The 26480-nt window shown below is 39.1% G+C and overlaps 1 protein-coding gene across 5 annotated transcripts in view; it reads right to left on the reverse strand.

Annotated features, from left to right (window-relative positions):
- TLN2 (talin 2) overlaps positions 1–26480 on the reverse strand; it is a 138925-nt gene that overhangs the window by 98895 nt on the left and 13550 nt on the right. Inside the window, exon 1 of one of the 5 annotated variants that reach the window (XM_066196712.1) lies at positions 20607–20625. The exons of the other annotated variants lie outside the window; for them this stretch is intronic. The gene's annotated coding sequence lies outside the window, so the exon portion shown is untranslated. Of the gene's footprint in view, positions 1–20606; positions 20626–26480 lie in introns of those variants that run through there. 5 annotated transcript variants of the gene reach the window in all.

The following is a 26480-nucleotide window of genomic DNA, read 5'->3' on the forward strand; positions in this document are numbered from 1 at the left end:
AAGAACAAAACCAGATGTAGCAGAGAATGAAGTGACCATCCCAATACTGCTTCTTTCTAGGTGCACTGCACAAAGATCCCCAGATAAAAGTTCCAATTCAATACATGTTGCTACCATCATGATGATTTAAATAGGTGTGAAACTGCTTTGAAATTTGCCCTTTCCAAATGCAGTTCCAAAACAGAAGTATTGCTAAAAAAAAAGAAAAAAAAAAAAGAAAAAAACAGAAAAAAAAATTAAGCAAACACCCCACCCCCCCCAACAGTCTGTTTTTTTCAAACTGTACACTGAAAACGGGTAACTAGGAATTTATTTTTCTGCAGTTTATCATGAGGGTCTATCTACTTACTTAAGTGTTAACGAGATTAGAAAGGAAGGAGGTAAGGCAACTGCTGTCTTAACATTTTACATCAAGGGATGAAGCAACACAATTCATTCGCACATACTACCAGAGTAATTCAATGAATAGAATTCCATGTTTCAAAACGACAACTTAATTTTAAATAGTAGATTTTAAGTCATCAGAACACTTAAGAGTAGAAATATGAATGTATCTTGCGGAGTCTGAGGAAAACAAAAGTTGCTAGTACTATGATATATCTTAAGACTAGCTGGAGCAAATGTGACTGTGGAAACAACATTCACTTTTCAAATGGGTTAATTACTGCTGAAGCAGCCGTATATTTTTCTACTTTTCAACAGGGAGATAAAGAGACCCTAAAAAAAACTATTAATCACTGTTTTTTCATTCTATTGTCCTCACTTCCTGGAATGTAGTCAGAGATGGAACTAGACTGCCCAGAAGCCCAGTCAGCAAAGCACCTGCCCTGAGCGCAAGATTTGTTTACAATCTATTGGAGGTTGGGAGCAGTAAGTGCACAAAGCACCTAATTCCAGAAGTTTACACAGGGCTTGCTGAATATCTGGAGTATTTCTTAGCAGTAGCCCCCTGGCTCTCTCCTCCCCTTCTTTTTCCTTAGCTGCAGCTACATTTCTATGAAATGCTTTCGGTTCAAATGCTAGTGATATTTACAGAACAAGAAAACGGAATAAAGAAAAGCGCTGAAGTAGAATGTACTTTCTCAACTCCATTGCAGATTCCTACACTGTGAATTAGAAGTGAATTACAGTTTTGCCTTTATGGATAATTCCTAGGTATTCTCCAAATTCTTGGTGGTAACAGTTTAATTCAGTAGCATTTGGATTTCAGGCTCGCTGAGATTAAACATAAATTCCAGCATCATCTCATACTACATTTTCTGAATGTAGAAGACATTCCTGCCCATGTATTTCCTTTGGGTTTATGATGTGTGTTTTTCCTATGCTCTGTTTTGGGGGCTGTTCTTTTTGTTTGTGCTTCTTTGATTGTGTGGATTTGGTTTTTTTTTTTTCACTATAACCAAATCCAAATCTATGGTCCATTACACAGGGTATGTTTTAATCCTGCTGGCATTCACCATTCCTTTACTGTATCGCCTCTGCTAAATGAATCTGCTAAGAGCTTAATATTTTAAAGCTACAGACAGTGGAATAGTTACTTTGGGACATTGGGAAGTTTAGTTTAGGACATCTGGAACATTGGGAAGCTTAGTTCTATGATCAAGTTCCAAACTATGTTCTACGCACATAATAAAGATACTGAATGGCTGTTTCAGGCTGGTACTAATTCAGATGTTCTGTGTGTGACTTCTTTAAATCCTTGTTCCTTCTTACCTGTGTCTGTTACTTGCTTCAAGACTACTTCATAAATGATCACAATTCACCTATTAGAAGGTTTCCAGCATTTAGAAAATTTGACTAACCCCCTTATGAAACTATACTCTCAAATGCAATTCTTCCCTACTTGGAATAAAAAGTTATTCCGTAAAAACTGTGAAGTTTTTTAAAGTGATGGCTCAGCCAAACTTTCTGGGAATCTCACCGGTGGTGGTAGCTCATCCCTGCACTGGTCAGCCAAAACTCAGCTTTCAGCCCCTCAGGACCTACTATTGCCTCACTCTTATCAGATCTTAACTACTGTTTTTCACCTATCAATCCTTACAACGACCTGCACATCTGGGATAATACTTTTGAGGAAGTCTGACAAGGTAGAACAAGTAAATTCTGCAACACAAGAGCAAAGTATGGTATTATTTTCTTCTCAAGGCTTCATGTCTGCATATAGCAGGAAAAAAGTATCTGTCGTGATCATTTAAAGTCAACTCTACACTGACTAATTTTCAAAATTATGTAAATTTCATCTCTTACATTATGCTGCTGACTCAACTTTCTGTGATTAATGTTCATCTGTTTTCATGAAGATGAACTTTTTGCCAGGCAAATATTACTTGCCTTCTGTTCAGGGCTCTTCAAGAGCAATCAATAGTTTTTCATAAAGGAGCAGTTATTATTCAAAGTTTATTCTGAACTCCAGCTTCCCATCTAATTGAAAAAAAAAAAAGGTTCCAATTTTGTTGTCTAGGAGAAAGACAATCTTGTTTAAATTAAGTTGTACTCCTATTATGGTCAAAGTTAAATGGTAGCTTTCAAGCTTTTCATTACTATGATTGTTATTATGGCTACTACTACAGAAAAAGCTCCAGCAAATATTCACATTCAGTCCCCCCGGTAAGCTCTTTAAAACTGTTTGCCCAGAACAGAACAGTTGTCTTGTTGGCATCAAATGACAAAGGCTCTCCTGCGACAGGGCAGTAAGTTTGACTTGACTGCAGCCAGGCCTTGCTGCCCTCCTCAGAGCCACTCACCGGGAAGTGCCACATGTCAAACCCACCTCCTGTCCTGTCACCACAAGAGTGACCCTCACCCTCCCAACAGCAGGGCAGAGGTGGCCACACAATGACAAGTATCAAGCACTATTGATGCCAGACTTGCAATATGCGTGAGGAGTTTACTGCAGCCATCATCAACTTCTTCATTTATTCTAAAATCTGTCTATAGGTTTGAGCTTAGAATATAGTCTTTTAAAAGCAGAGCTAAATACACAATTTACAACTGTATAATACAATGTATAGTAATTTAGAATGACAGGTAAAAATGCAAAACAACAGGTCCTCAAAAATGAGTACATGGCACTTTCCTCACCAAGGTACCATTCACACTAACTGCAGTTTCTGACTTTTTATAATTTGGAATCTATATTAATGCTATCCTTTATTTCATAACAGTCTGCACAAAAGTAAACAAGGTGCTAAGCCTTGCTTTCCTAAGAACAGCAAGTGTAGCTTGCCTTAGAAGAGTTGCAGTGCTCTGCTGGATACCAACACCTGAGCACTGAACACAACCCCACACATCAGAAATTCCTCAGCACAGGGACTATTTTCTTCCCATGCTGTGGCGCTGTACACTATGAATATCCAAATATATACTTGCACTCAAGTCAAAATTAATCAAATTTCTCATCCATTTATGGTGCTGAACATGACAGAATCAGTTATTCAGCAGTCTAAGGCAGAGATTCATTGATTCAGTGGCACCTGTTACATTTCTGCCCTCCTATGGCAATATAAATAAAAAACAGTACATTTCGTATGACCTTTATGAAAAAGTGTGAATTCAGCTGTCATAAACAGCTACCACAGAAACAACAATATGGGAATTTGCACTTTTGTTTTTAAGTCATGAATCACTCAGGCCTCAAAGCTCTCTTCTCGATATTCTACAGTGGGTTCATATTTTCCTTTAAACTACTCATCCTAAAAGGCACACCAATCCAGGATATAACAGGCTGTATTCCCAATCCCCAAAGAGATTGTAATGTGAACACTTCCACCTTCAATGATGACATGCAATTCATCATTCACTTCTGCCTCAATACCTGCAAATAAAGTCATTGGCGATATGGCTGTTAGAAATTGAGATTTCATGTCCAGGGTTGGGGCATGAGCTGCAGAGGCAATAAAATAACAAAATTAATTTTTCAGTGGGCAGGTAAGAGGGAGAGAAGAAAAGGAACCAACTCCACAAGAAAACAGCAGCAGGTTTTTGCTGTTGGTACGATTTCTTCAGAGCGTGTTACCAAGACAGGGCACCTGCCATTCCAATGGTGTAGTGCTCAGGTTGTCCGCGGTTAACAAAGTTTGCCAGCTAAATCTGTTCACAAGGGAACAATGGCCCACTCACACTGTAGCAGACAAAAGATACAATTTACTTCTTTGGCAGGACTAAAAGGAAGTCTGCCAACTTTCCAAACATACTTCTCCGAAGCTGGGCTGCCCTTACCTTTGCATCCAAAGGGTTAGTATAGTAACAGTTCAGAGAGTACAAAGTATTGGAAACCCAGCTTCAACAGACATAAAACTGGGATCTTCCATTTTTATACTGTCCTCATTAGTTCAGTAGACTGAAGAGCAGTGGTTTGTAAAATTTCTGTATCTTCACACCAAGATGTTAAACACTTAATTTAGGCAACTCATTAACTATCCTGCAAGGAAACACGCTGAATCACAAATATACTAAATATTCAAAGTTCATGTCAGCATATAAATTTATGATGTTTGGAGTGAGAAACTGTTTTGAACTCAAAGCAGAACGATACAAAACAAATTTAAATTCTTTATTCGGTTAGGATACCAACAAACCTTGGATGGACCAGGCATCTGCATCACAGAGAATCTCCAAACAAACAAATAGCACCAGCCCTAGACCTCCTGAGAATGAAACCTGGGTACCAAAGAAAATGTAACTACACTGAGGTGTGGGGGAAGGTGACCCTGGGCCAACTCTATACACATATGTGGCTGTACATATGTTGTTACTTTAGACAGGCAAGCACACACGGCCTTAGCTAGGTGTTCTCCATACTCCATCATATCAGCACACTCTGCATTCTCAACACAGTCATGGTAAGAAGTTTCCAAGAGGAGGAAGTCTATTGCATAGATACACCGCAAATTGAAAACCCCATCAGCATCTGGGAAAAGACACAACTTCAGAACACTAGAAAACGTGGTGAACATCCTATCAACCATCTCTGGAGGAAGTAAAGGCCAATGCACAACCTGTTGATTTTCTTGTATGCTTGAAGCTCATGTTTTCCCAGTACCACGACTTGGAATCAAGCCTCCTATACAAAATTTCAACACTAACCATGATTCCCAAACTACTTCCAATACACTTCCCTCTCCAAATATCCGCCATTTATGCAAGTGAAGACACATCAAGCGGATGAAGAGGCTGAGTGTCTGCCTCTTGCATTTACTTCCTGAAGGAGGTACATGTCTTTTGACGTGACTGGGGGAAGGGGAACTTAAAAGGCAGCTTTAATCACTACTACTTATTAATGTTCCTCAGCAACTGAGAATTTAGTATGTTTACAGACTGTACACATTACTGCCGTTCACTATACCAGAAATGCATAAAGCAGTTCCCTTTCTGCCTGATTTGCCTTGGAGGACATTAAGTTAACGTTTCAGAAAGAAACAGCACTTCTTTAACTATGCAGCTGCCAAATCAATTCTTTCTGATTCAAATATGCTTTGAATTTCATAAGATCTTTCGAAAGCCATAAATCTTTCAGTCCCAAGCACTTCCTGTCATTTTAATTACTTCCCTTCAAGTCCCCTAAAGAACAGAAATGATGCTTTGCAGTGTTCACAGACAGGATGAACAGTGCTTACCGAGTCCTAGGGGAGAACACTGTCAGGAAGGACTATTTAAGTGGGGGAAGAAGGAGATGGAATGCTGGAAAACACATCCCTAAGAAATACATGCTGTTAATACTCAATTCAAATTGAAAACATGAGAAGCTCAATCTCCTTATCACTCCCCCCTCCCAGTAAATAGAGGAGAGATGCCTTCTCTGGACAGACTGAGTTTTTCAAGCACATGTTTCTGGAATGAGACAGCACCTGAGTTAGGTGCACGAAATAATTGTTTTCAAGTTGCTTCCCCTTCTTCTAGATATGTGGTGGTGTTAGATCAAGGGGGTTTTATATTTATATTATTATTTATTTTATTTTTATTATTATTATTTTATATTTATTCAATAGGGTAAGGAGCAAACAAATCTCCAACACTTCTGTGCATTGATATGGTCTTGAACCAAGTCAGACCTCCAGCTGTGTACACAGATTGTCAAATCCCAAGTAATGTCCTTTCCAATCACCCCCACACTGGAGCTGCTTCCATTTCAAATCTCCTGCCCCACCAGGGTTCACCTTGAAGTTACCTCCTCTAAGCTTCCTCCACACACCAGCCCAGACTCCTACAATCCTGCTGTGAAGAAACTTAAATCAGGTCACCCCAAGGCAATTTGCTAAAGAGAAAGCACTGTTTGCCTTCATGTCAACTAAGCCACCTAAATACTGCCAAAAACTTCGAGTACTCAACAATCTCAGTCACTCAGAGCTGGTCTCAGTTGTTTATGACAACTGCAACACTGCAGCTGCAGATGGAGACAATCCCTTTACCTGCATCGTTGCCCTGTACATCTGTAGGATTTCTAGCCTAAAAAAACCCAAAAGAAACCTCAACCAAAACACCCCCACCCCAAACAAAACCACTAAATGCAAAATAAATTAAAACAGAACTACTCTGCATTGTCAGAATGTCAGCAACACATCAAACTATTTGTATGGAAGAATGAACTGACTTCTAACACTTTGAATAATAGAGGTCCCAGAAAGATATATTTTCACTGATTTTCCATTCATTGTCCTGGAGTTGAAGCCAAAAAACCCAACTAAATCAAACAATTTTCCTATCTGGTCTTTTTGAAACGCTGTAACATCAGTTTGCATAGAATGAATGCTTTAGAAAAGAAGAGGTAAAACACAGCATTCTTAGCTCCAGTCGGTATAATGCATTTCAGTATTTTCACAATAATGTACAGCTGATATTCAAAGTTAATTCCAAAAGTTTTTTCGTACAGCATCTGCCCAAGGGACTGATTCCACTGCATTCGAAAAGCACATCTGAAGTGTTTATTGCTTCCAGATTTTGAAAGGATAAATTACTGTTATAACTCAGCTGAGTAGTCTTAACAGTTCTGCTAAAATCTCTCTGGTTTTCATCCCAAAGTCTCACTTCAGAAAAGACATGTTTCCAGTGAATTAATTCTCCAAGCATACACAACCCATATTCAACATTCAGGCAGAAGAAGTCATTTAACAAAGAAGATGAATACAACCCAACACTTATAGTGCAGGCAACTTTAAACATGTAGCAAAGTTTCAGGACTTTGAGTTACTGCATACAACACACCCTAACCTTTTTCCCATTCTCTGCCAAAAAACCAAAACACTACATTCAGAATTTGCACCAAAAGCAAAATTTGATAACCATGACCTGTGTCCAATTCTGCATTTAATGGCTTGATTGGATCAAGTTAGCACACTGTTGACAGCTGACCTCAGTATCGCAGAAACACGAATTACGTCAACTGAGAAGAGCAACAGCCAATCCAGGTAGACCCCAGTTAATGAGAAAGGAACCTGATGTGTAACACTCACATCTGGAGGTCCAGTAATGCAACAGCTCAGCTACAGGTTGAGCCCAGGGAACAGGCACTAATCAGAGATGCAAAAAAGTCTGAAACTTCTGCCCAGAGAGCTTTTGCTGTGAAAAGGCACAGATCTTAAAATTATAATAAAAGAGTCTACCAAGAATGGAAGTGACTGTTGAATGCAACAACTAAAACACCTGCTCAATAACACTCATTTTGGTAACAGACCACAGGAATGTGTGAACCAACATCAAGTAAATGATTAGCACGACATTATACGTAAGCCATTTTGGATGAACAGAGCAAGCGAGCATGTCCATGAAAACTGGTGAAACAATGCAACTGTACTTTGGTAGGTAGCATTTAACAGGTCGACAGGCCAAGTGGCAATAACTGAATTATTCAACTTGCATCTTTATCGCCCTGTTTCTAAATCTGTGGTTTAGATATTAAATGGGTTTTATCATAGGAACTTTTAAATGTTCATTATGCTTTAAGTGATAGATTCCACTTCTGTCATAGTGCACTCAGTAAGCAAAGCTCCTAACTTGCCTGAAAATTCAGAGCAGTCCAACTCAGAGCTGTGTAGATTTACTTCCACTCCAGCTGCTCTCATGAATTATTAACACTCAGGTCTTCCACAACTGTATTACTGGCTCCTTGGACTGCACTTAGCTGTACGAGCAGATGGACAACAAGCTCTTGGAAGCAATTCTGCCAAGAATGTCCAAGCCAAATGCTCTTTTTGGACTGGCTTGAGGATCAGCATGTGGGAAGTACCACACTTCTGGTTTGCCACTTAGAATGTTGTCCTGAACTGGCAACTGGCAAATATTTACAGAGGAAACTTTTTTCTTGGTTAGAAAGTGACAGGGGACACATCAGTCTGAGGGCATGGAAGATGACAGATCAAGTCTTGTATTTAGTAGCACCACTGTAGGATCAAACAAAGACTAAATGTCACATGGCATTAGCGCAGCTTCAAGAAACACACACAATAGGCAGAGGAGCAAAGTTTCAGCAGTGTAAAATACTCAATTCCACAATATCCAACTTCTGAAATATTTCTGAATTGCTGGAGGAGAGAGGTTCTCTTTCAGGGAAAAGACCAAGGATCACTATTGTAAATCTAAAGAAATCTTTACGATTGCCGAGAACTTAGCCAGCGCATTTGAGAAAGGCTCATCTACTCTGGCACTGTTTCTACCTTCTCGTATCTTTGCAACTGCACAGAAATCTATGAAGGTGGAGAGTATTAGCCTCTGATTGCAAAAGTCTGTAGGGACACGGACACAGAAATGAAGGCTTAAAAAAACTCAGGTGACAGAGAAGACTTTTTCACAACAACCAGATGGTTGGGAAGTAAAAACCCCTTATGATGGACAGTCTATGCCTTCTGTCCAAAGGATACATATACCTGAATTATTTCAATTAAAATAGGATACTGAAATTCTAGTCACAGGGAAAGCAGGCGGAAAAAAAAATGGGGAAAAAGCAGAAGTGAAGGTTTTTTTCTTTCTTTCTTCCATTATTTTCCTTAGACATATGGGTATATATAACATTAACAATCCTAACCCGTTTGTATCACAGGCAGCAGAGAGAACATTCAAAAAATGGTAAGACAGAAAAGTCATCTGATACTGACACATGAAACTAAAGAGTTAAGATGAAATGCCTCTGTACAACGCAAGAGTGTATAAGGGCGCTATACAACTATCACAGAGCAGACTTTAAAACACTAAAATCAAATTTTAAACAAAATCGAGATAACAGAAAAAGCATAAACTAATAGCTCTATCTGCAGAGCCTTCTGCCTTGACATCCGTGCTTCAGTTGAACTGACAGGACATTGCTGCAAAAAACCTTCACAGAAATCATGTTTCAGGGAAGAAAGGGACACCTAGCCATGCTCACCTGCCCAACAGTTGCAATTCTAAGACAATGAAAGATATTCTTATGAAATTCAGAAATGAAAGCAGCTGCAAAGAGGGCCAGTGTAAAAACAACCAGGACCCTGGAAACCTGGGGGGTGTTCACCACAAGAGAGCCAAATGTACCCTCACAAAAACACAACAGCTTTCTTCAAGGTCATGGGGTGGTTTATAATTCTCCCAGGAACCTCTGTGCTCTCTACTTGAAGCCCAGTTTCTCTGAAGTTTTCATCTTCCAGTTGCAAAGGAGGTTTTTTTTCCCCTTTAACTTTCATTTCCAGCAGCAACTGCTCCATAATAGCTTTCCAATTCCCCCTACCAGGCACTCCTTTGAAACAACCAAGTTTTAGGACACGTTCCAAGGCATCTCTCATTCTCCACAGGGATTTAGAAGCACTCCCAGCTTTCCCAATGGTCCAAAAAACAAGCAGTTGTTTTGTCACGGGGTCCATTTTAACTATTTCCATGAATGCAGTCACCCCTCTGAGGACCAGAGTAAGCTGTCAGCCTTTAAAAGTGACAATTACAGCAGAGATGCCGAGGCCCTAAACTACCCTCAGAAGAAGACACCGTATTTGCAACTACACAATTCTCCCTACAATACAGCTGAATGCTAAAAGTTACACCAGTAAAAACTTACTGAAGTGACATTGTACTTCCATATCTTCTTTTGTGGCTGCAAAAGCCCTGCTTTAATCCAGTGGTCCAGAACAAAATTCCACTGTAATTCTAGGGCTTTATTTCACAGAAGGCATTGTGCACAGCAATATGAGCTGGAGAATGAGAAGACATTGTCAACAAGCAAAGCACGTTTCAGCCACATGGTCAAATTCCAGTTGTGACCTGATTCCAACACACTGCAGTGGGGTGATACAAGCTAACAATACTTGAATTTAGCCCAGAGGAAAAGAATCCATGTTTCTGTGGTTATGAACTATGAAATCTAAATTTTCAAAGGTCCACGCTCCAAATTAAATATTCACACCAAAAGAAACTTCTAATAATGAGAGTTTCCAGAGAGGTTCAGGAGACTGCATGATTCAGTCTCCCAAGGAATTTGCCTTCCCACACAAGCTGTAAATTTGACTTGATACTCAGAATAGTTGTTTTTCTGTCTTTTCTGTAACTAAGATTTGTAGACACTAGTGTCAGAATGTTCATCAATAAGTGGCCAAACTTCCAAACAAAACTAAATTTTAAAAAGTAAGTAGTACTTTTTCCAAGACAATTAGTTACTGTGCTATTTGATACCTGCTAAAGAGAACAGGAAATTTGAGTTCTTTTTCTAGACAACCAGCCATCCCGGTATTGCTCTCAAATTTATTTCCAAGGAATGCCTAGTGTTAGACTAGAATAAAGACTGCCTTAAGGAGTTCTCTGTTGGAAAACTGCTCGCAAGGGTTGCTTTGCTGTTAGTTCAAAGTCGGGGTGGGGCATTTCTTTTTCTTAAACTGTGGTGAAAGTTAATTCTTTCCTACAGAAATACTTCTGATAAAATTGGGTATTTTGGACCAGTGTGTATAGTATTCTTCACTTCGCAGCTTAATTCTGGATGCACAATGCAAGGTGTGGCAGACCTTGTGCATTCTCAGAGTTAACTGTTAAACCATCTGATTTAGCTTGGCCCACACTGTGCAAGAAATGGGCATCAGAACTCCGCCCCAACTCTGCAACACAGCCCTGCACTGTTAGCTCCATTTGCTACTTAACTGCAAATGTTTCTGGTAACGTTTTCATTTAGAGATCGGGAAAAAAAAAATCACTGTCATGCTCTAGCCAAGATAATACCTTTTGTATCTTTCAATATGCTATGCATGCTTGGTTAGAGCATTTTTAGATAATTTCAGGTAATTTGACAGCTATGCTGTTTAAAGCCACAGTTTAATCACTTCTGACTCCGGCATGGTTTGTTTCATACAAGGCTTTCCACTGTCTTGCTTGATGCAGTCTGAGATGAGTCTAACAAAAGAAATTCACAAAATGCACCAGAGAAAGGTGAATATGTGCATTTTTTAGCACAACTATCCAAGACAGCACCTTGGGTTGCTAAATGATGGCCTAGGTAAGTGGAAGGGAAAGTAAAACAGATTCAAATCCTGGAGTTTCACATACAACTGTGAGTATGATGAAAAGGCAGGCCATCACTAAAATCCAGGCCATGAAATACCATCTTAGTTACATGCATAGAGTTTCTGGAAAGAAAAGTAGAGGAGCTTACAGTCAGTGAACCAAAGCTCACTGATTCTTTCCTAGCATTCTCAGAGAAAAAACATAGTCCTTTCAAACAATATGAACAATCAGTAAGCAAAAGAGGCAACCAATACATCAGGCTCTCCATATGGGGAGATTTCCAAACCTGAAACCTGTTTACTACTTGTAATTGTCCTCAGTCAGGGAAATCTAAGCTTTAAAATGCTCTTAGCAACATTCAACTGTTTATCTCCATCATTTCTAGCCTACCTGATAAACAACCTTGACTACAAAGAGCTTTACTCAAAATTATTTATTTATTGAGTGAAAGATCAAAACCAACTTACACGTGTTTAAAGAGGAAGCTAGCATCCTATTCCCTTCCTGTTTGCTGCCTCACAGAGCTGACATCATTTCTCATGTCTGCCCACAATTTCTCATAAACATCCATAACTTCATTAGAACTATCCAGAAAAAGGCCTGACAGCCAAGTCCATTTTTGGAACACTAGTTTGCAACCAATGTATCTGAGAGCATCTGCAATGCAGAAAAATCCAATCAAGTGCAGAGCTTGCTGTCCCACCACTGAAGGTCATTTACGCTCCTGACGTGCTCCCACAGGTTTCATCTGGAAAATGCAGTTTGCAAAGCTGCCTCTTTCTGGCCTTTCTGGCCGTGTCTCTGCTTGCTATGTGCTCAGTCAGGAGAATCCTACATGAAAACTGCTGTGGTTTAAAAACCAAGCAAAATCCAGCTACATTAGGTAATTTTCTTACCTCTGGAATACACCACCAGTTCAACTATAGAAAGTTAGTAGTTAAAACTTGAACGAACACCAGTGTCTTTCATTTCAGCACTTACATACTAGAAAATGTAATGAAATGCAATTGCAGCCGCTCAGGCTTTCTTATGTCATTATTTCTACTCTATGCAACATTTCTTATGACAAGACAAAATTTAAATGCTTAATCAGCATGCCAAATTTCATGCAATAATTATACTGAAATCTTCACCAACCACGTTTCTCCATTAACATTCAATTAACATATTCCACTATGGACGCTACAATACAATTTCAACCATTTCTGCCATCAAATGGAATAGATTACGCGTTACGCAATTATGACAGCTTACAACTTACACTCTGACACCCTGTTACTTAAGCAAACCCGTGGTGCCCACAAACTAAACACTACCATTTAGCCTAAATTGAATTGCTTCACATTAATGTCATCACACCAGCTCCTATACCCCTTATAGTACTTCAGGAGAGTGGACAAATAAATTAAAATTGAATTACACTACCACATGAGAAACAACTTATTACATGGTGTTGTTATAAAAAAATATCAAAGTCCTTATTTTCAAAAACTAGATTCCAAAGGCTGGACTTCTGGGCTCTGCTGTAAGGATATATTTAGTGCTGATATACTGCTCTCATCTCAGATTACACTATTTAAATCTAAAAGGCAATGCACGCGTTCAAGAGAACTGTTAAAAGTAAACATGAAAGTCCTGATGGAAAGTTCCTGTGGACTGGGTTAAGCCTTATAGAGATATAAAATCAGGCATTACAAGGGAGAACTTGGAAATCTTGTTTGCCACACTTTTTAACCTTCAAAGGTTCCTGCACTAATTCCTCAGTTCAAGATGGGAAGAGATTAATTGCTTTCCCTATTAGTGGAGCAGACCCTTTCCCCACCAGGCTGAGACATAAAATAAGGCCACCACACTCTCAGTAAGTCCCAGATAAAAGCTAAGTCCTGTGGTTTCCAAGCCCTTTACCCTTGAAAGGGTAACCAACCACACAAACCACAAAAGGAAGTGGACAAGAACTGAGTCTTTCTTTTGTATCCCCAAGCTAGGAAATCTTTCACAGCCTTGCACAGGTGCTTGATGGCTTGAGATTGCTCCAGCTACCTCCCTTCTCTGAATATGGAAAGGAGTAAGAGTGTCCTTTCCAAAGCAAATACACAGCTTTCAAAGGACCAGTAGTGACAGACCAGAGGGTAGAAAACAGCAGGCTGAAGGGGAAGATAAAGAGAAGGTTTGGCGGCAATTCCTCTTTCCATGTAGTGCTTATGAAGAAACTGTCTGTGGCAATCACGTTTGATGATAAGAAGCTCGAGACACTCAACCACGGGAGGCTGAACACCTGGGAAACCACCACTTGTGGCTCTCCCAAACAACTGCCTTATGCAAGTCAATCCCCTGCAGAACTACTGCTTTTGCTGCCCTATCACCAGAGTCACAGTCCTTTAGTATTAGGGAAACATCACCCCTTTGATGACCCATGCTCAGAGTTCACATTTTCAGTTGAACCAACTTCACTTGGATGCAATGGGAAGAAACACAGCCCTTCACTTGTACCTGAATGAAGGTTAGCAGTATTAAGCAGGTCCTAATTGTGTTTAATTGCTAACCAAAATCTGACCTCAACCACAGGCATGGCACCCTTAATTATTACCAACTCTAAGTAACAACTAAAAAAATTTACACTGCATTGTATTGTAAAATAAGTTACAATATTTGAAAATGGGAAAGAAAAAATTACTCAAAGTAACAAAAAAATGACAGAGTTGTCATATTAAAGAAGCTCGACCTTTCCAACATCGTTCCCTTAGGAGCCTTCTGCAGCAAGCAGGCAAAAAGCCAAGTCAGGAAATTCAGGCTGCAAAAAAGAGAAAGCTGACAGCACGCAGGTGATGAACAAGTTAAGTCTGCTAAACATGGAAGCAATAGTGCACACTGAAGACAACAGCCAGGACCACAACAGTTGCAGCAGTTCGTAGAAAAAGAGCTTGCAGAGGCAGCTGCAGCATTAGAAGAATTTAAGCATCAAATGAAGACTGAGATACCCCAGCATCTCTCCTTCCATTTAACTCAATTTACCTCAAACGAAATTTTTGTTTAAAGATGATCCAAGCATGGACTTCAGCAACTAAAAAATTTACATTAGAGCAACAATTACAATGAAAGTACAGGGTTTTTTGCTTTTTTTCCCCTGTGTAAATGGAAGGATGGCTGAACTCCTGTTAAACTAAACAGAAGCCCACAATAATGAGATCAAGATTCAGACGTAACCTGACAGTGACAAATCTGTACTGACATGTTTGCAGACACCTTTCTTTTAACCACATTCCCTGGAGGAAGAAAGAGCCTGAGTAAAATCCCCAGATGGTTTGAAAGAGTCAAAGTGAACAGCTAAAAACCAAGAGGCAGCCTCTCACTGAATGTAAACTGAGTCCTACCGAGTTTTCTATCTAGTGAAGACTGAATCTGATCCCTCAATGCTTCTAATAAGGAAGAAAAGCTGCAGACACTTATTTCTTCCTCTTTTTCCTTGTTCAGCTCAACCACCGACAGCCAAGCACCAGTGTTGGACCTTCAGATCAACAGACCTTTACAGTTTTAACTTCACAGACTCTACACCACCACATTAGTTATGCTGAAAGTAACCCAAGTGTATCATCAAAGCTCAAGTCATAGAAACACTGGGAGAAGTGCTAAAGTCAGAGAAATTTGATTAAAGAATTTTTACAATCAATTAATTTTAATTAATTTACTATTTTACAATCAACGTAAAATTAACTTGTCAGAAATTGTATATATTGGTTTTCCATGGCACTAATGCTCCTTTGATTTGTTCTTCTATTTACTTCCATGACCACCTTCTTAATGAGCATGTGTTACCCTGCTGACACCACTCATAAGGACTTCAAATAATCTGACCCACTTGAAGACAGCAGCAGCATAATTTGAAGCACTTTTACTTCAAAGACAAAACACCTCAATGCTCAAGAGAGTAGCCTGGCCTGTACTGCCATTTCCCATGGAATCCACATACAATTTAACTCACTCTGCTGAAGTTCTAAGATGCCTTTATCCTACTCCCTGGATGGAGATGGGCGCTAGCAGCCATGCAATAGAAACACTGAAGACAGGCTGTATGGCACATGGAGATGTGTGGCCACAAGGAAGTCACAGCAAGCTCTTCACTCTGTACTGTATTGAAGGGTATTTTCCAGAGGAACTCAGTTTACAGTAGCAACCATTTGTTTCTCTCCAACCTGTAATTCAAGGGGCTTTATGACCTATTTCTCCACAGATTTTTTGGTGTCACACTCCTAGTGAGTCATAACATCATTACTGTGTCACCTATTTAACTTCCCCTAGTAAACAAACACTTCTTTTACTGTTTTTGTTACCTAGAATAGATCTCCTCAGATCCCAAGCAAAAGTAGGGTGGAAGGAATTTTGTTTCAGATATTCTGGCAAGACTATTACAGAGGAAAAACAAACACGATGCCAATGTACAGTCCAGTGATGAAAGCACCTTCTGGAACTGGCCCCTAAGTCTAGGTATGCAATTAAAATTCAGTCTGGTAATTTATAATTCACTTCAAAATTAGAGACATCTAATCATTTAGTGAAAGCAAAATAATTCAAACAAACTCATCACACAACACCTGCACACGTAATTGCTAAACAGGAAGCTTTCTTTGTTTTGCATAATACCATAATAAACTGCCAACTGGATTTTTGAGGTGGTAGCATTTTTAAATCCCAACTGCAAACTAAAATTAAGATTCCAAGTAAAGAAAAGCAATCTATTCCTCAATTTACAATGGGCTTTCTTGCAAGAACCTTATAAAAGTAAATACTACCTTGTTTACCCAGGGAAAGCATTTTTTGATGACCAAGAACATCCATGGTTATGATGCAAAGTCTGCTCCACCTTTAGAGTTTTCTAAGAGTTTCCCAAGACTCTTTAAGGATCTGATCATGGCAGCTGTTTATAAAGTTCCCACCCACCAAAGAAGAGTTGCAGAAATATGGAAAAAATCCTAAGCTGCAGAGCAAGTTTCCACAGCTTTTGCCCTCTTGAGCTGCTGCCTCACACAGGAAGCGGCATGTCCCTGACCTTGCAGAAGGGTGAGAACCCAGTTCTGGGACAGCAATCAAAGCTGCTGACAAAGGGGGCAAAACAGCTCCTGCTCCAGTGCTCTTTTACACATGGCAAAGTTTGTTCTGTAATCTAAAAGGGAATATGCATGAGGCACTCCCATGTCTTGAAAATCTTTGATGTCTCAAGTATTAAACTCCACTAAGATGTTCTTTATCTTACATAATTTCACATAGCAGCTTTTTTCTATAATGTTAAGCACTTTAACTCAAGAAGGAACAACTTTAACTCTGTTCCCATCTCCTATCTAAGTAAGATCTTCCTTTAAAGGACCCTTGACGAAAAGGGTCCACAAATTATAGACGTGTGTAATTCCTTTCAACTGTTTCAAATATCAGGCAGTGACCACCCGAACACTGGAAGCTGCTCAAAGTTTCCTTCTGTTAGCTGCATTTCTAATTCCTATATACCTCAAGTTGCAGGAAAAGAACTATGTTGGAATGATAATATAAGCACTGAAAATATAAGCCCAGATTTTTCACTCTATACTATGTATCATGATTTGGTACTACACTGCCAGCATACTTGGCAGCTCCTCAGACTTTTGGGTTCTATTATTTTACTGCCCCTAACATGTTTAAGCTTTCCTTCTGTCTCCCCTTAGTTATTAAATGCATCTTGTCCATTTATTTAACTTGGTCAAAGCAGATATTTTAAGCTCAATATTTCTTTATACATTTTCAAAGGATATTTAACTTCTCATCCATTTATGTATGAAGGTAACAGCTTCTGATACATCCTGAAATTAACTGGCTGGAACTGCTTATCTATTTATTTGAAGTTTGGAAAGCATATACAAGGAAAAAAATATTTGGTAGAATATTTAAACTGAAATTCTCTCCCACTCTTTCCTACCTCTCAGGAAACAGACTTTCTCTGTAATCCAGACCTCAGAAAACTCTCCAGATATATAGAGTTGACTGATAAGATATGCCCTGATTATCAAGTATCACTTAGGTTCAATGCCATATTCAAAGTCATAAATCGGACTTTTTTTCTTTGAGAATGGCACATAAATAATCTAAGGGAGAAAAAGCAGAGAGGTAGACAACTCTGGAATAACAGAGTAACAGGAATAAGAAGAAGAATTCTGCTAAAATGTGGACAGGTGCAAAAGGCCCTCCTACTATCTAGAAGGTTCAGAGAACATGAACCAGCGTGCAGAGTTTAGTTAAAATGCACACCATTTTATACCTCATTTAACTGTGACTTTTTAAACTCTAAAACAAGAATCATGCCTTAGCTTTAACTTCGGGACAAATACTTCAATATTTCAATACTGACAAATATTTCAAGGCCTATTCCTACTGCTAGAAAAGGCAGTATGGAATTCCTTTTGGAACACCCCTTTAGCTTTACAGTCAGCACCAATTTCTTACAAGCTTTACATTTCTTCAAACATGAACTGACACAGCTTACTAAAGCTCATAGTGTTGAAGTTTTCTTTATTAGGCTGCTTAAGTTAGCTCCACATTTTAGGTTACATTATACTATGAGCAGTTCTTTCTTACAGAAAGAACCTTTAGAATCATCTTTGAACTATGGGCCCTGTCAGCATAAAAATATTAGCCCCAAAGTTGCACATTTTGTAGTTGTTAACATCCAGTCACCAACCCTACCTGCAACAAACTGCACTTGGCAGCAGGACACAAACGCATCACCTGAGGCTGTATTAGGTTTTCAAAGAAGCTGAACAACAACATACTGGCAAACATCCTGGAACTCCATCTGAACAGAAGTCAAGGACACTTGGGCAACACTGTGGGGTTGGTGACACAGCACGAGCCCTAACTATAACTAAGAATATTTTGGTTGCAACCTCAGTGTTGCCTAAGATCAGCCCTCACAAGCCAAAAAGCCAGGTAAGCTGGGAAGCTCTGCCTGAACAGTAACTTTACTGTTGGACTGACAATGCAATGGAGATTAGCTACATCTGCGTCCGCCAGGCTCAACATTTCCCCCCCCAGGTAGGAGAGGCCACTTTATTATAGCCTGTCCTCCTACTTAAAAGCTAGCATATAATTAAGCCTATTTAAATAATCTCAGAGCTTTTAAGAGTTACTCTACATATATACATAGTGAGATAAAGAAAGAGTGCAAATTCTGTATTTTTTTTCTTTGTTGTTTGCAAATCTGGAACAGCGGCAGCAAAACTTCATGGGAATAGTTGTGACCATTGATGTATACACAGTAACAGCCCCAAATACCAGAGATAAATATCAGCAGGGCAGTAAGCAGCTGAAGCAATCTTTAGAAAATTCCAGATAAGTCTGAGTGTTTGCACTTCAAAATCAACTCAGCAGCAAACTCAAGTTGGTATTCAGACAATTAAATATAACTAATACTAAGAATCAACTGTATTGACAGAAGAAAGCCATGCCAGTGGAGACAGGAATGGCAGTGGGAAAAGAAATTAAATTTTATTTACACTGGAATGTTCTTGTGGCCAAAAATGGCCTCAAACAAAATATTGGGGAAGCTAAATTACCATGCCAATCTTCATTAAAAGAGGGGGAAAAAAGAACAAAAATTAAAAAGTCAACACATTTTTCACATGATGAAAAAACCTTAGTTTTCAGAGCAAGATAACTGATGAAGACATCAATAGATTCTCTCAGAGGGATATGTGCAGTTTCCCGTCACATTTGAACTGAAGTGTTTTCATGTTTCTGCCTCCTCTCATAGTAAATTGAGGCAATGATAAAAAAAAATCTAGCATTTCCCCTTTCTAAATTATGACAGTATGAAATCCTGGCAACAAAACCCAGGAGGTTTTTTCCAGTTCAGGTGTTTCCCTAGGACCCAATTATTGCAGCATGACAGATGTTTAGAATACCATGCAGTGTTTATTATGGCACTCCCAGTAAGGAGAACTTAATGAATTGCTAAAAAAAAAACCCAAACTTTTTTCTTTTTCATTGTTTTTGCTGTAACAATTATTTCAGTAACCATTCTCTTCATTTTCCATTCCTCTACAGATAATACCATTTCCTCCAGAGCAGTTGTTCAAATATGATGTTCCTGGTCTTATCCACAACTTTGCAACAACAGAACAAAGCACAAAGCAGCAAAGGCACCAAACCAGTCCCCTGAGGCTGCTGATCAGGGACCCAGCCTCAGTGGTCTGAAATAAGAGATGGAGTGATACATTGAGCTGTTCATCATAGAAAACACACATTGGTGATGACACATGATGACACACTTTGCATGTGCCTAAACCAGAAAGGCCTTTCAGCATACCTGCTAAAGCTCCAGCTACAAAGGTGGCCAAGGGGGGAATCAGAAAAGAAAAAGGCAAAAGGCCCTAAGCATGAGATCAGTGGGGAAATCAAGTCAGCTACTACAGCTACAGTGCTTCAGTTCCTGAAGCCAGCTCAGACATCTGGGCAGAAATATCAGTCTCCGGCCAGAAATGCCACCTAACAAGACACTCCCTGGGCTTTTAGAAAGAATGGTGCTCAGATGACAAGACTTGTTTCCAAACCAAGCAACTGTAACAAAATGTACAACACAAATCTTCCTATGTATTTACCATGTATCAATACACAAATAATTCCAGTGAATAGTTCACATGCCAGGAACACTGAGAGGAGGTGAATAAACACAAACACACACACACACGCGCCCGCGACATCCGGTCAAAGACAAAAGTTCCTCACAGCAAACTCCAGGCTGTCAAATTAAATCTGCTCATATTGTTATTCTGAATACTTTATAGTGCTCTTCCTTCTATTGATACAATTTTATATGTTATGTAGTCAAATATTTTGCCTAAGATGCTAAGACTCTAAAGAAGATAGATATATTAAGAGAATTTTCTGCTCTTTTTTACATTTAATATTTTAAGGGATCCAGATGTAAAATACAGTTCTAAGGTAGAGTGCCTAAACTCTGATTACAGATCAGCTACGTATACTAACACCTAGAGGCTAAGTATAAAATAAATGCTGGCAGTGGCCACTTGTTTTGCCAGGTTTCTTAAAGCACACACAATATCACTCTGACTGGTGCTACCTGGCTTTGAGGTATGTAGAGCATTAAATACCAGTAAAACATTCCCCCATACCATTGTACTTACTGGTTCCTTCCTGCCAATCTGGGATCTCTGAATAATGGAACAGGTCTACAGGACAGCCTAGCAGCAAGCAAGACTTAGATGTTAACTCACATCAGAGTACTGCTGTGGGGAGACATGTGAGGAGAAAAACACTTCAAATACTTTACCTAAGCCAAGAGGTTCATGGAAGAAACAGCATGTTACAACACTGCTTTCCAAAATGACAAACACATCAAGCCAAATTAAGGAAAAACCTGAACAACTTGACTTGTGGCAGCAAAGCAACCACATTTCAGTCCTTCAGAGTAAAGTTAATAACAAACTAGGGCAGCTCAAATTGCAGAACTGAGCTGGAATGACCTAACAGCCGCAACTGCTGTCCAAACACACACGAGCTATAACAAACCTACAGCGTTTGATCAATGCTTCCAAGAAAGTTCATATTAGAGGTGTGTGGAAGAACCTCTTGATAGATAATTTTAAGATTTGCAGAGGCACTATTTCTGTCACCCATCACTTGCTTGTAGACAAGGTATCTTAATTTTCAATGTATCTGTGATAAAACACTACAGCGAATCAGTGACACCTCAAACAGTGACTTTAATTGTTTCAGAATCCAGTTTCTCCTTAAATGCCAAAGTCATTCATCCTTACTGACATCGATGAACCTGAAGGCCACAGGCTGAGGCTGTCAAAAACAACAATATTTTTGCCAAACCATAACAGAGGACCTTTAAGAAATGCCAACTTTTACGTATTTCTAAAAATCCCATATTTCATTCTCATGCAACTCATCAATTCAGCATTGACATATTTAGGCTAAACTTCACACAGCAAACTAAGCAAAGAAATTACACTAGAGCCAGTAAAGGAGTAAATATTGCAATCCAAAAAAGATTTTCAGTCTTCATGAGTGTTAAAACATTGATGCTAAAATGTTAATTTAAAAATAAATGTATCTACAACTCAAGTGCTTCTTCATGGACCTCATCTCCCTTTCAAATCACTAAAATTCACATTATGCAAGTCTAACAAATGTTTCTTACTTTAATACTCGCCCTTGAAACTTTCAACATGTTTACAAAGTTAAAAGAATTACAATGTTTAAACAGGACTTAGCAGCTTTAGAAGCTCCTGATGGTGTTATCCAGTGATGCAAATAAAAAAGCAACCCTACATATGCATGCAGATACACAAGATACACAGCGTTCCCTTTACTCCTGACTGGTTTCATTACTCCCAACCTCAGTAATGAATGTGTCACTACAACATGTTGTTAGAGGTTGCAAGCATTAATTTGCAAGTGCTTAACTTTTCATAAAAAAAAAATTATCTAGGAAATGAAGTCATTTGTTGGTCTTGAAACTACAGCAGCCGTCATTGCCATTCACTTCAGCACTGTTGCTCTTCTAGACAGTAAAGCTGGACGTTTCAAAAGACATCAGATATTCCCAGCATGAGCACCTGCCCTCCTGCCCTTCAATTCACTATTCTACTGAGGGTACTGTACACCTACTGCGGATAATGTAAAAAACTTAATGTAAAATATTAGGTTTTTTCCCCTTTGATTAAAAGAAAATAAAGCACATCAATAGCTTTCCTTCAGTTTTAAGGCTCAGTAGAAAGAAGGACTTCATAACCATGCACAAGTTATTTTAAGTCATTTCATCTCAAGAGTTTACAGATAAGGGCAATGTTAATCTTATTTAAGAAAACTGAAGCCATGCCAGAAATAACTGGGGATTCAAAACAAACCTACACTGTAATCTATTGTTAGATATCTATCTTACCCAAAGTCCTTACTGGAATGATCCTGTGCCTGCTACTACCAGCAACCTCACTTTATTTAAGTATTGCTGACTTGTCAGAGATATTCCTAAAATAGTACCTCAAACATCAAATGCCACGTTGAATTCTCAGGTCTCAGCACTGCAACTCTAAGACTTCAGCAATCCACTGGATGGGAACTTTGGAAAACACAGCACAGCCAGCACTGTTGTAGCACTGGATGAACTTGCTGCACTCTTGGGGAATTTTTACAAGACCAGCCATTCCCCAAATGGGAAACTATAATCCCTGTGTTTTTAAGATACAGAATGTAGTACTGTGCTACAAAATTCCACAATGAATACACAGAGATGCCTTCTCCTGTGTATGCAGTGCCCATTGCAGATCAGGGATCAATATGGACTTGCAGTCAATCTGCATTCAAATACTAGCAGCACACTGTAAGCAGTGCAGAATTCAGATTCTTTTCTATGGCATCTGAGTTGAATTAGAAGATGCTTCAGTTAGTGCATGTCAAAGTCCCTGCAGTGGTTAGTCAGAGAAAGAATACATTGCCAAGGTACTGAATATTGATGAGCTAGTCACTCAAAAATCATTAGAGCCATCCCAGATGGAGCACACAAAACTGATTTCATTTCCATGCAGCTCAGCTATATAATGACATTTCATATCTCTTCCCAGACTGATACTTGTACAAATATTCTGGTCTTTTGCTGCTTCCTCCAAAAACCAAAATGTAAGAAATAGCTGATGGTGGTTAATACTTCTAAATCTGATGATCTATATCACCCCAAAATTATCCCTGTCTCAGGAGATAGTTAATGTTCTGTCATGACAATTACACCTTACTAACGAGTACATATTCCACAATCTTCTTTAATTTCATACAGGACAAAACACTCAATTCATGCAGGATACATGTAAACAATGGCCTGGCTGCAACAGAATGGCTTTGCAAAGAGAAGCAGATGAAGTTGAGCAGATTCCTTCATGTATTGAAGGGCACTAAGAAACCCGCAACTGTAGCTGTTTCTTAATCTCAACAACTGGAAGTACAATCATCACTCATAACCTACTTGTGTCAATCACACAGAAGCTGAACCAGACAAATTGGTTTTAGTTTGTCTGACATGAGCAAAAGGATGGAAAAGGATTGACATGAGCCTATGACAGACAATGTTTTTCAAACTAATTCTACCTTTGCCCACAGTTTTGTTGTCCTGTTTTGGGAAATGACATAGAACTATTACTTATATCAAATCAATTTAACTAGCACTTGAAGTCAGAGGCCAAGCCTGTCTTCATTCTCCCTTCAAAACTAGGTTATAGTGATGGACAAAATAATGAAATATCACTAATTATGCCCTGCCATGCACCTAACAGATACAGAGCTTTTTATACTGCATTACAGGAGCTGGTTTCTCATACAATCCACCAGAAACCTTTCATTAGAATCCTATGGTCCAGTGGCACTACTTGCAAGAACAAGTATCAATCACATTTCAAGTGATCAAATGCTTCCTCCCAACACATTCCCACTTACTGAATTGCAGAGTTGAAGATATAAACAGTATGACTTGAAGGTGAGGTGCAAACTGGCCACCAGTACCAACCTGCATTTGGCCAAAGACGTATTTTAATAAGATAACTGATCAGCTAGTGAGATACCCAATATATGTAATTAAATGGTTGAGAACAAGTTAGCACTTATGGTATTAAATTAGGGTATATTTTTATTCACAGATAAAACAGCTAAACAGCTTTATATTACAGATCTTTAAAACTATATTTAAATGTGGTCTTAAAGAAAGAACACACATCAAAACATGACTAAGGTGTTTTGCCATTCATTTCAAGTGCTTCACTTCCACAACAGTACAAGAACCACAGCCCTCTAAGAGAAGGCAATACGAACAAAGAAAAAGGCTTGCCCTCTCAAGATGGCATACACACAAGATTTCTTTTCTTCAAATCTCAGGCACAGTAGTATTTCACCATTAACAGCTTCTCATGATTCAACAGAGCCCAAAGGAATGCATGAAGCATACAAATTAGCACATGGACACTGTTTCAGTACATATTGTGGCATCTCTAACTCCACTAACTAAAAAAAAACCAAACCAAAAGGACTTGTACCAGAGCAACATTACCTCCTTACGACCTCAAGTATACAGGTTTTGGAATGCAACTACATTTGTTGCAGCCTGCTGAGGGTTGGAAGTCACAGTGCACTCACAGTAAGACACGGCTTTAACCAAAATAGAAAGCCATGAATGGGGCTTGTCAGCAGGGGAATCCCCTTCCCTTTTACTGCTATTTATAGCTGAAAGCAAGTAAGGTCACTTCCAATTTAACAGGCAGTTCTTAGAGCAACTTTTTCTGCAGGGAAGGGAAAAAATTGAAAGGTTCAAGTATTCCAAGCACAACATTCTTAGGCTTCATCTGCCAGCAAGACACACTGACCATTTCTACAACACAAATTAATAAAAGTCAACATTTAGTGTTCTGTGTAGAACAATTATTTTAATGCCAAATGCAGTGAACTTGAAAGTACCTGGGACTGAAATAAGAAGTAAACAAGGAAAATGAATACTAGCTTTCCTACAGCTTTTCAGCTGAAATAAAGACTAGATTTTGCATTGCTTGGGCTCATTTGACAATTTGGTTTGGTTGCAAGTCTGCTCCATCAAGCAGACTTCACTCCTCAGAAAGAATTTCTTTCAAAAGGAATTTCCAGTTTCTAGCTCAACCCAGAAAAAGTGTGCAAACTGATATACATCATTATTCACTTTCATACAACAAAGGTATCAAAACACACAGTTGATTAAAACTTCTGTCCTACTGTAAGGCAGAACCTCTCCTAACACTCCCTAACTCATTTAAATTTAAAATAATGAACATAAGAATGGCTTTCAAATTTTGAAGGTTGAGGTGAAGAACACTGGAAGTCAACTAAGTCTCCTATTAATATACTGGCCAAATAGTTTTCTGACCCATCTCCATCAAGCAGATAGATATTGTACTACAATCCACTTAAGCTACTGATTTCAGGAAAAACTGAGGGGTGGACAGCAGTGTAGTTAATCTCATCAGGAAGCTCATTTCTAGATGTTTCTGCACACAAGAGACTGCAGAACAGTTTTTTGCACTGTTGGATGGGCCAGGAATTCATCACAACCACAACAATCAGTGGAGAGCTCTGCATTCTCTTTGATCACCTGAAACAGGAAACAGTCTTTGAAACCATGTTTACCAGAGTACTTAATACAGAAAACTGATGAGAACTCTGTTCTTGAAATTTGGCACCAAAAGTTTCACTCCTGATGAAAGGCTGTCATAAACTAACAACACTTCAATATAACTTTCCTTGAAATGAAACAAAAGGGTTTCCAGAGCAAAATACACAGGAAATTATACTAACTGTTGATGAGCTCCTCTTTCAAACATAGCTCAAAAGTAGAACCCAGATTAGGGGCCAGGAAGTTTGACACTAGTCAAATTAACATCCTCTTGTGTAGAGTTAACCTGCCCTACGCCTTTCAAAAACTGTATTTAAGAAAAAGATGGTAAGTCACCCAACATCAGCATCTCCAGCCTCACAGTATTTTCTGTGTGCCCCAGCACACACTGTGTGTCACACCCACAGCAAGGGCAGATTCCTCACTGGTTTGACAACAACTGCTGTGTGTCTAAATCCCACTCCCTAATGTGCTGTGACTGCAGCATTTATGCAAGATTCAGTAAACACCAGTGCATGAATAAGATCCCTATTTTCACACAGAATTGACAATCTGAGAAGGAAACAGCATTAATGACAATTACTCAATATGGATGATGCACTTCGTGATGCTGCAATAAAGTGAAGTTCGTTACTTGGTAACCAACATTTCTTGCAAGATTTGGGATTAGACATTTGTTGCCAAACATATCCCACGTTTAAAAACAAGGGTTCCCTTCAGTGTTAGCAGCAGGCAACTGGAAAAGATGTTCCCTATTAAGAGCAGCGGTGGAGGAGCCAAAGAAAAGCAAGTGTCTGTCCTGTAACATGACAACCTTTAAACAAAAAACTGCTTCTTACAGAGGCCAAGTGGTAGCTGGACACAGGAA

The sequence above is a fragment of the Chamaea fasciata genome, unplaced genomic scaffold (assembly GCF_029207755.1).
Source record: "Chamaea fasciata isolate MVZ Bird 193981 ecotype frontalis unplaced genomic scaffold, bChaFas1.0.hap1 SCAF_14, whole genome shotgun sequence".
Lineage (NCBI taxonomy): Eukaryota > Metazoa > Chordata > Aves > Passeriformes > Sylviidae > Chamaea > Chamaea fasciata.